Consider the following 9,384-nt stretch of genomic DNA (forward strand, 5'->3'; position numbering starts at 1 on the left):
CCCTTTCTTCTTGAAAAGGGCGGCGGCGGACAGCGCTCCTGAAACACACACGTCGAGAGTTCCCACCAATTAAAGAGGCATGTAAGTGCGAACCGGTGTTGACTCGGCGGGAAAAAAACAGAGCCGGGAGATGTTGGACAAGTCCCTGAGCTGTGTCCACTCCCCCTCCCTCCCCCTCCCCCTTCTCCCTCCTTCACTGATCCCCCTCCCCCTGCGCCTTGGCCCCTGCACCCCCTCCCTTCTTCTTGCACCCTAAACATCCTATCCGGCCAACTAACAATCGAGTCAGCCATTCCTGCCGAAGTTCCCCGCCGCCCTTCGTCCTCCATGCCACTTTTCTATTTGCCCCTCCCTTCCCCTCCCCTCCCCTCTCCTCCCCCCTCTTCAACGGGCTGATCCCAGGTAGATATCATACACACTAAGCTCCGGTAACTACCTGACAGGGAAATTATGCAAGTGAGGAATCCACGCTACTCTGTAAAAACGCTGATGCGGATACACGAGGCAGACGGTTCTTGTGGGCGAGTGGATTCCTGAGTACGCTGAGACGGAGATGGACGTGGTATAGTTTTGGGGAATTTAGTGGCGAATGTGGCTGAGGGAAGTAGATGCGGCAGTCGGAGGGGTGGGTTCCGAATGCTAGAGTTAGATGACAGAAGCGTGAGTCGGCGGCAGTGGCGGAGGCTTTCGAACACATGAGAGTTAGGAGAAATGGGAGGGATTGCTCGAGGAGTAATGGGGAACACAGTGATGATGTGTGTCTGCATGTATACTTCCGTTTGCGTTTCTGAATCAGATCGTGATAAGAATTTATAGATGACATTATCCGTTTTTATTCTTATTATCCAGCGACGTAAAACCGTTATCAGATTATCTGCTAGATAATTGTTAAATAGCACGAGAGAAAGAAAGAAGAGAAAGGACGAATGCAAGAGGAAACCTCTCTCAGTTTAGGATAATAACACGAACCATATCTGATTACACATAAATCTATGCTACTGGCAAAAAAGAAAGAACAAAAAAGTGGCTTTTAAAAACACCAACGATTTTTTTTTTTTTTGAAAAGAAATAAACGACGTAAATGGAGATATACGGAGCGATACGAACTTGAATCCCATAAAGAAGGATTCAGCAGAGCACCAGCGGGATCGAAACTTCCCTCAAGCGCATTGAATCCCTTTTGGGCTGTGACGGCCGGATTACACGCTCGCTGCGGGCGCTCGCCGAATGTACTTTCTTCATGATTTATTTCGAGTACTTAATCGCGATGTGCTTTACGGTGTTGTTCAATTCGTATTTGATGGGAGAGGCAAACGCTCCGTGGGAACACATATGCAAGATGGCCAAAAATAGCACATTTGTAAAAGCGAATATGGCAGGAGATCATCTTTACCAATGTGCGCTCGACGAAGATGAAGATAGAAGAAAGTTGGGAGGGAGAAAGAGAGAGAGAGAGAGAGAGTGAGAGAGAGAGAGAGAGAGAGAGAGAGAGAGAGAGAGAGAGAGAGAGAGAGAGAGAGAGAGAGAGAGAGAGAGGTGGTGTGGGAAGGAAGGGTAGAAGAGAGAGTGATTGAGAGGGAGAGCAGAGAGAGAGAGAGAGAGAGAGAGAGAGAGAGAGAGAGAGAGAGAGAGAGAGAGAGAGAGAGAGAGAGAGAGAGAGAGAGAGAGAGAGAGAGAGAGAGAGAGAGAGAGAGAGAGAGAGAGAGAGAGAGAGAAAAGAGAGAGAGAGAGAGAGAGAGAGAGAGAGAGAAAGACAGAGAAAGACAGAGAGAGAGAGAGAAAGACAGAGAAAGACAGAGAGAGGGAGAGAGAGACGAAAGGCTAAGCACATGCGTGTCTTATCGCGAACCGTATCAATGTAAGTGCTCATAAAACAGCAATTTACAAAAAAAAAGAGTCAAATAAAGCGTCCTCCTCCATGTATCAATTAAAACTAAAGATATATTAGTTTCCACAGAAGAACTTTAACGCAATGTGCACGATGCTTGGCCACGTCTGACTTATTTTATAAAATGTGAACCGAATTTGTTTACACTCGTCTGCGCACAAGTGTGGATGTAAGTGCATGCGGGTGTTTTGTGTGTGTCTGTGTGTGTGTTGTGTATGTGTGTGTGTGTGTGTGTGTGTGTGTGTGTTTGTGTGTATGTGTGTGTATGTGTGAGTGTGGGTGGGTGTGCGCGTGTATGTATGCACATGAATCTCGTTTTATGACAGTTAAATTCAATTGCTTGTGTGCATGTTTGTTAAAAAAGGAATTAATGCAGACAGGAGGTACATAAATTTTAAGAAAGAACCAAAAATGGACATAAAAAAGAGCAAAGTGGAAGAAGGAACACAAGAATAAGAATGAGATGATAAGAAGAAAGAGAGAGAAAAAAAATATACAAACAATACATAATGAATGGAAAGAGATAAAAAGAAAATGGAAACAGAATGAAACTCAGCGATAATATAGAACAAAGGAGAGGATATACTAATTGGAAATAGATAGATGAATAACAAGATCGAGGAATTTATAAATAAACAGACAAGATAAACTGATAGATAAAGACACATAATGATTGATTAAGGGAAAAAAATAAAATTATAAATAAAATAATTGATTCATTAATATATTGATAAAGAAAGAATAAATGGAATAATATAAAGATAGGAATCAGATAAAATAAATAAACATGTAAATAGGTATATGATAATATAAATAAATGAATGAATAACTAAGACGGACAATGAGAGAAAAGAAAGAAGGAATAAACAGAGTGAGATAGAAATAAATTATGAGAGAGAAAGAAAGAGAAGACTCAGCACGAACGGAGAGAAAACAGAAAACAGAAAAAAAATAATGGTTGGGAATAAAGAGGGTTAAGAAAAATCATAATAAAAAAACAAACAAAGAAAACAAAAACAAACTAAGAATTGGAACTAAAGCAACTTGAAGAACAGGAGAAACAAGTTAGATGATGAAGAATTAGGAGACATCTAGACGAGCCATAAAAAGAACAAGAAATACAAAAGACAAGATAAAAGAAGAAGAAGAAGAGAGGAGGAGGAGGAGAAAAGGAGGAGGAGAGGAGGAGGAGGAGAGTGAAGGAGGAGGAGGGAGGAGGAGAGGAGGAGGAGAAGGAGGAGGAGAGGAGAGAGAAGAGGAGGAGAGAAAAGAAGAGAAGAAAAAGGACATGGAAGAGAGAGGAAGAAAAAAGAGAAGGAAAAGAAGAAAAGAAACAATGAGGAGAGGGAAGAGGGAAAAAGAAAGAGGATTAGAAGAAAAATGAAAGAAGAGAGAGAAGAGAAGAGAAGAAAAGAAGAAAAAAGAAGAAGAAGAAGAAGAAAAAGGAGAAGAAGAAGAAGAAGGAGAAGAAGAAGAAGAAAACACAGTAAGGAGACAAAATAACAAGATAGAATAAGGACAGGTAAGAAAACTTCGAAGAAAGGAAGAACGAGAAATTATTATTATTATTATTATTATTATTATTATTATTATTATTATTATTATTATTATTATCATTAACATTATTAATGTTATTATTATTAATAATAATAATGATAATAATAATAATAATGATGATGATAATAATGATAATACTGAGAGTAACAATAGTAATAACTATAGTAATAGCAACAACAACAATAGTAATGATTATAATATTAATAATGATAATAATAATAATAATAATAATAATAATAATAATAATAATAATAATAATAATAATAATAATAATAATAATAATAATAATAGTAAAAATAATACTGATAATGATAATAATAATAAAAAAAATAAAATAATAATAATATATAATAAGATAATATATAATAAAATATAATATAATTAATATAATAAAAAACAAAATATAATGATAATAAATAATATAATAATAATAATAATAATAATAATAAAATAATAATAATAATAATAAAGAATAATAATAGTAATAATAATGATAATAATAATAATGATAATAATAATAATAATAAATAATAATAATAATAATAATAATAATAATAATAATAATAATAATAATAATAATAATAATAATAATAATAATAATAATAATAATAATAATAAATAATAATAATATTAATAATAATAAAAAATATATAATATATAATAATAACAAATAATAATAATAATATTAATAATAATAAATATAATAATAATAATAAATAATATAATGATAATAATAATAATAATAATAATAAGATAATAATAATATAATAATAATAATAATATATAATAATAATAATATAATAATAATAATAATAATAATAATAAAACAACAATAATAATAAATAATGTATATAATAATAGTAATAATAATAATGATAATAATAATAATAATAATAATAATAATAATAATAATATTATTATTATTATTATTATTATTATTATTATTATTATTATTATTATTATTAATATTAATATTAATATTAATATTAATAATAATAGCAATAAGAACAAAAACAATAATGATCATATAAAGATGAAAATAGCAATAATAGTAATATCGATAATGGTAATAAAGAGGATATTAGCGAAGGTAAAAAATTAAAAGAATGAGAAGGAGAAGAAAGGAAGAGAGAAAAAAAGGAATGGAAAAACAAAAGGAAAAGAGAACAGAGGAGGTGGGAAAAAAGGGAAAAAGATAAAAACGAAGGGGAGGAGGAAAGTCAAAGAAGAAAGGGAAATAAGAAAGATAATAAGATAAAATGTGAGGGAAGAAGGGACCCAAGAAGAGAAAGGAAGGGAGAAAATAAGAAAACAGAAGCAGAAGAAGGATAAGCAAAGAGCAAGGAAGGAAAAAAAAAAGAAATAAAAGGGGGATGGGGAGAAAAGAGAACAAAGGAAGAAAAGGAAAAAGAAGAAAATAAGGAAGAAGGGAGGAGGAGATTAGAAAGAGGAAGAAGTAGCAAGCCAAGAAAGAAATAAGAAAAGAGAGAGATGGAAAATAAAAAAAAAGGAAAAAGATGAGGAGGCGGAGAAAGAAGAGACAGAAAGGAGCAAATAAGGAGGAAGGGGAAGAATATGACAATAAGAGAGAAAAAAAACGAAGAAAAGTAAAGAAGGGAATGAGGAGAAACAAAGAAAGAAGAGATAAAAACCGAACATAAGAAAGGAGGGGAAGAGAAGAAGGTCAAGGGGAAGAAGAAAGAAGCAGTAGTAGGAGGAAGCGAATAAAAGAAGAAACAGGTGAAAAATAACGAAGAGGGGGAAAGAGTAGAAGAAGAGGAGAAAGAAAACGGAGACAAAGAAACAGGTGCACGAAGACGTCGAGGAGGATGGCGATAAAGAGGCGAAAGAAAGATGCGACGAAGATGGGGAGGCAGGAGAAAGAGGAAAGAAACCGGGGAAGAGGGACGGAGATGGAGGAAGAAATGAGAGGAAGAACAGGGGAGAAACGGAAAGGAAAAAAAAAAAAATCTGATAGGACCAGAGAGGGACCTGAACGGGGTGAGAAAAGGACCTGCAGGGATCACGTAGGGACCTGAAAGACCTGAAGGGTGCTGCGAGGGGGGACCTGGAGAGGACGCCTTGTAGGGGTTTACTAAGAGGGACCTGGACGAGGCAGAAGGAGGACCTGAGGGCAACGAGGGAAGGGAAACCTAAAAAGGGGGAGCCCACCCGGGGGAGACATCTCGAAGGGCCCCGGTTGGGGGGAAGGGGACCTGAGGGTTTATTATTTTAGGGGTTTTGGAGGGGAAAATCCCGGAAGGGGGGGAGGAGGGACCGGGGGGGGGAAAGGGGGGGGGTGGGGGGGAGGGGGGCCCAAAGGAAAAAACCCTGGGAGGGAAGGGACCTGGGGGGGAAATTTGGGTTGGGGTTTTTTTTTTTCGGAAGGGAAACAGGGGGAGGGGGATGTAGGGGAAAGACCTGGAGGGGGAAACCTGGGTTTTGGGACCAGGTTTGGGAAGGGGGGGCCCCTTAAAGGGAGGGACCCTTGGAAGGGGGGGGCCCTTTGAAGGAGGGACCCTAAAAGGGGGGGCCTTAAAGGAGGGACCTTAAGGGGGGGCCCTTTAAAAGGGGGCCCCCTTTGGGAAGGAGGGCCCTTTAGAAGGAGGGACCTTGAAGGAGGGACCTTGAAGGAGGGACCTGAAGGAGGGACCCGGGAAGGGGGGGCCCTTGAAGGGAGGGCCCTTAAAAGGGGGACCTTGAAGGGGGGGACCTTGAAGGGGGGGAAATTTTGGGAAGGGGGACCTTAAAGGAGGGCCCTTTTTAAAAGGGAGGGCCCTTTAAAGGGGGGGGAACCCCTGAAGGGGGGGACCCTAAAAGGGGGGGGGCCTTGAAGGGGGGGCCCTTGAAGGAGGGACCTTGAAGGATGGGCCCCTTTGAAGGAGGGACCTTGAAGGAGGGACCTTGAAGGAGGGACCTTGAAGGAGGGACCTTGGGAAAGGGCCCTTTGAAGGAGGGATTTTTGAAGGGGGAGGGCCCCGGGAAGGGGGACCTTGAAGGAGGGCCCCTTTGAAGGGGGGGGCCCCTTTGAAGGAGGGACCTAAAAGGGAGGGCCCTTTTGAAAGGAGGGATTTAAAAGGAGGGACCTTGAAGGAGGGACCCTGAAGGAGGGACCCTGAAGGAGGGACCTTGAAGGAGGGACCTTGAAGGGGGGGACCGGGGAAGGGGGGAGGGCCCGGGAAGGGGGGCCCTTTTAAAGGGGGAGGGCCCCTAAAGGGAAAGGGACCTTGAAGGGGGGGACCTTGAAGGGGGGGACCCTTAAAGGGGGAGGGACCTTGAAGGGAGGGCCCTTTGGGAAGGGAGGGGAAAATTAAAGGGAAGGCCGGAAGGAGGGCCAAAAAGGGAAAGGGATTAAAGGAAGGAGAAAGAGGACAGGGGGAAAGGGGCGAGAAGGAGCAGCGGGAAGAGAGGAAGAGCAGGGGGGATCCCCCGAGAAGGAGGGACAGGGGGAAAGGAAAAAAAAGAAGAAGGAGGGACCCCGGGAGGGCCCCGAGAAAAGAAGGAGGGAGTGAAGGAGGGAACCGTTTAAGCAAGGCCCGAGAGGAGGGGAAAAGGCAGGAGGAGGGCCGAAAAGGGAGGAGGGGAGCGGAGGAGGGGCCCCGAGAAAAGGGGAGGGAGGTTTTAAGGGGGGCCCCGGGAAGAAAAAAAGGAAGGAGGGGGAAGGAGGGGGGCCCGGGGGAAAAAAAGGGAGGGAGCAGGAGGGGGCCAGGGGAAGGGAGGGGGGAGGGAGGGGGGGCCCGAGAAAGGGGGGAGGGACCCAGGGGGAAAGGGCCCGAAAAAGGGGAAAAAGGGAGGGAGGGGGGAGGAGGGCCCGAAAAGGGAGGAGGGAGCAGGAGGAGGGCCCGAGAAGGAGGAGGGAGCGGGCGGAGGGGCGGGAGGGCGAGCACCCCCCCCGGAGCGCCGTGGGCCCACGAAAAATCCCCCCGGGGCGATGTTTTTTGGGCCCCCCCCCCGGGCCGCCCCAAAATCCCTTTTTCCCCCGGTTGGCCCCCCCCTTTTTTTTCAAACACACTTTTATATATTGGACAAATTTACATCCCTGTTTCCCTTTTCCCCCCCCCCCCCCCGATTGCCCCCCCTTCCCCCGGCTTGTTTCTTGCTTTTTTTTTTTTTTTCCTCTTTTTCTTTTTTTTCTTTCTTTTTCTTTTTTGTTTTTTCTCCCCCCCTTTTTCCCCCCCCCCTTTTCCTTTTTCTTTTTCTCTCTCTCCTTTTTCTCTCTTCTCCCCTCTCTCTCCCTTCTCTTTCTCTTCTCTCCCCTCTCTCTCTCTACCCTTCTTTTCCTCTCTCTTTCCCTTCCCCCCCCCTTCTTTTTTTTCTCTCTTTCTTTCTTTTCTCTTTTTTCCCCCTTTCTTTCTCTCCCCTTCTTCTTCTTTTCTCTCTTCTCTCTCTCTTCTCTCTCTCTCTTTCTCTCTTTTCTCCCCTCCCCCTCTCTCTCCCCTCTCTCCTTTTCTCTCTCTCCCCTCTCTCTCCCCCTGCTTGTCGGCCTTCCCTCTCTCTGTTTTTTTCTTGGGTTTTTGGAAAAAGTACCCGGCCCGATTTGGATATTTATCTGCATATCGTTCTTTTTCTCTTTAATCGGTCAATTTTTCTGTTTGTTTGTCTGATTGTTTCTGTTTCTGTTTCTGTCTTTTCATTTTTGTCTGTTGTTTTGGTTTTTTTTGTCTGTTTCCCCCCCCCCCTTTTTTTCTCTCTCTTTTCTCTTCCCCTCTCTCTCTCTTCCTTCTCCTTTTCTCTCACCTCTCTCTTTCTCTTCTTTCTTTTTCTTCCCCTTTTCCTTCCTCTCTCTCTTTTCTCTTTTTCTCTCTCACTCTCTCTCTCTCTCCTCCTCTCTTCTCTCCCCTCTCTCTTCCCCTCCCCCTCCCCTTTTTCTCTTTTTTCTTCCCCTCTCCCCCTTTTCTTCCCATCTTTGCTTTCTTCCCCCTTTCCCTCTCGCCCCTTCCCTTTTGTCATCTATCTGGGATTTAAATTTCCCCATCTCCCCTTTTTTCTCGGGTCTTCCCCTTTTTCCCTTTTTTACCCCAAATTTCCCCCTTCCCCCCCCTTCGGTTCCCCTTTTTCCCCCTTTTCTCCCTCGCTCGTGGAGGGGTAAAGAAAAAAATTAAAAAAAAAGAGGGGGGGGGTTTAAAAGAAAAAAGGGAAAAAATTTTTTTAAAAGACAAATTTGATTTTGGGTTTGTAAAAAGGGGAGGGATGGGAAAAGGAGGGGGAGGATGGGGGAGAGAGAGAGAGAGATGAGAGGAAAAGGAGAGGGGGAAGAGAGAGAGAGGAGAGGGGGGAGGGGGGAGAGAGGGAAAGGACGAGAGGAAAAGAGGGGGAGGGGAGGGGGAAAAAGAGAGAGAGAGAGAGAGAGAGGGAAAAAAGGGGGGAGAGAGAGGGGGAGGAAAAAGGAGAGAAAAGAGAGGGGGAAGAAAAGAGTTTTAGAGGAGAGGGAGAGAGACGAGAGAGTGGAGAGGAGAGAGAGAGAAGAAGAAGGGGAAGGGAAGGGGAGGAGAGAGAGAGAGGAGAGGGGGAAGTTGAGGAGGGGAAGGGGAAAGACGAGGAAGATAGAGAGGGGGAGAGAGGAGAAGAGAGAAAGAGAGGGAAAAAGAGAGAACGGCAGAGAGAGAGAGAGAGAGAAAGGAGAGAGAAAGAGAGAGGAGAGGAAGAGAGAAAGAAAGAGAGGATAGGAGAAAGGAGAAGAGAGAGAAAAAAAAGAGAGAAAAGGAGAGAGATGAGAGGGGGAAAAAGAAAAGAGAGAAAAGGGAAAAAAAAAGAAGGAAAAAAAGAAAAGAAAGCCGGGAAGAGAGAGGGAGGAGAGAAAAAGGGGAGAAGGGGGAGAGAGAAGAGGGAGAGGGGAAGGGGGGGAAGAGAGAGAAGAAAGGGAGGGAAAAAGGGAAAAGAAGGGGAGGAGAGAGAGAAGAGAGAAAAAAAGGGGGGGAAAAAAAAGAGGAAAAGAGGAA

This window comes from Penaeus monodon, chromosome 36, assembly GCF_015228065.2.
Source record: "Penaeus monodon isolate SGIC_2016 chromosome 36, NSTDA_Pmon_1, whole genome shotgun sequence".
Lineage (NCBI taxonomy): Eukaryota > Metazoa > Arthropoda > Malacostraca > Decapoda > Penaeidae > Penaeus > Penaeus monodon.